Source organism: Gossypium hirsutum, chromosome A02 (assembly GCF_007990345.1).
Source record: "Gossypium hirsutum isolate 1008001.06 chromosome A02, Gossypium_hirsutum_v2.1, whole genome shotgun sequence".
Lineage (NCBI taxonomy): Eukaryota > Viridiplantae > Streptophyta > Magnoliopsida > Malvales > Malvaceae > Gossypium > Gossypium hirsutum.
In genome coordinates this window covers 63,835,125-63,836,991 of record NC_053425.1, presented here as the reverse complement: position 1 = coordinate 63,836,991, position 1,867 = coordinate 63,835,125, and positions in this window count along the sequence as shown.

The following is a 1,867-nucleotide window of genomic DNA, read 5'->3' as shown; positions in this document are numbered from 1 at the left end:
CAATCAGTTAAGATGGACCTACGAGGCTTTGTACGGTCGTAATGCCGTACACCATTGTTTGGACCGAGCTCGTGAAAGTAAAATTTTCGAGTTGATTGATTAAAGATGCCGAACAGAAAGTAAAGGTAATCCGTGAAAGTCTGAAGCAGCCACAGATCGTCAGAATCGTATGCGGATTTGAAACGAAAAGACATTGAATATCAGGTGGGAGATAAAGTGTTTCTTAAAGTTTCGCCTTGGAAAAAGTACTCAGATTTGCCGTAAGGGCAAGTTGAGTCCGAGATTCATTGGGCCGTACGAAATCTCCGAACGAGTTGGTCCAGTTGCGTATAGATTGATTTTGCCCCCTGAACTTGAAAAGATTCACGACGTCTTTCATGTTTCGATGCTTTGATGTTATAGATCTGATCCGTCACACGTGATTAATCCATCAGAAGTTGAAATTCAATCTGACTTGAGTTATGAAGAAGAACCGATTCGTATCCTAGCTCGTGAAGTGAAAGAGTTGCGAAACAAAAGGGTTCCATTAGTAAAGGTGTTATGGCTCAAACACGGAGTCGAAGAAGCTACTTGGGAAACCGAGAATGCATGAAAGAACGATACCCAAACTTATTTACCGGTAAGATTTTCGGGGACGAAAATTTCTTAAGTGGGGAGAGTTGTGACAGCCCAAAATTGACCCTAGTCGGGAAGTGGTTTCGAGACCGCTAAACCGAGTCACCGAAATGTTTGAATGTGATATTTATTGTCTAGAATATGTAATTATGAATGTGTGAAAATTTCAAGCTTCGATTTAGTCGATTGCATGTGAATTCAGTTAGTAGGATTTGTGTGACACTTTTGAAATGTGATAAGCTAATCTATAAGGATCTAATAGTGCATGTAATAAAAAGGGAGGACTTGCATGTCAAATTTCCACCTAATTAGTAGTGGCCGGCCATGCTATGAGTGGAAACATGTCACAAACATGTTATGTTAGTGAGGTAGTTAGGAAAAATAAAATAAGGAGTATGGGTAATAAAGAAATGGAAAAAAAAGAAAGAATGTGTGTGAGTGTTCCCCCCCATTGCCGTGAGTTAAAGAAAAGAAAAAAAATTGTTCATCCTTTTTCATTTCTTTGGCCGAAAATTCTAAGGAAGGAGGAATTCATTTCTTTTGGCCGAAAATTCTAAGGAAGGAGAAGGAGTTCTTGCTTCATGTTTGGTTTGGAAGAGGATTAGGAGGAGGTTTGGCCATACTTGTATCTAGATTAAGGTATGTTTGAGGTTGTGCCATGAGATTCATGCATGTTTTAGTTGCTAGCTTGAGTTCTAATTAGCCCATGGTTCAAATCTTTGCTATGTCATGGGGATGATATTCGGCCTAGGTGGATTTTGTGTTAATGCCATTGCATGCTAAATATGAAGCTTGTTAATGATACATGTGATGGTGGATTGATGACTCTTGGATTTTCTTTTAGCTTTTTTGAGTGAGACATTAAGTTCTTTGTTTAACCATGACCAAATTGAAATGGTATGGTGTTGTGATGTATTCGGCCATGGTATATCCATAAGTATGATTTATGCTTATTGCATGGTAGGTAAGATTTGTGTTTTGGATTTATGTTCATATTTAGTTATAATCAACTTTGAGATTCGGCTCTTGCACATATATATATGTTTACACATGACGTATTGCTATGACATATACAATATCTCAAGGTATATATTTACATATGATGGTGTTTTGGTTATGGAGTACATGATGGATGCGTATTGAGTTATAATATGTAATGCATTAGTTAGTAAAAGGTATGCCATTTGTGTGTGGTATTGAGTATATAATTGGCCTCAACATAGACATGCATAATCGGCCACATGAATGAGTA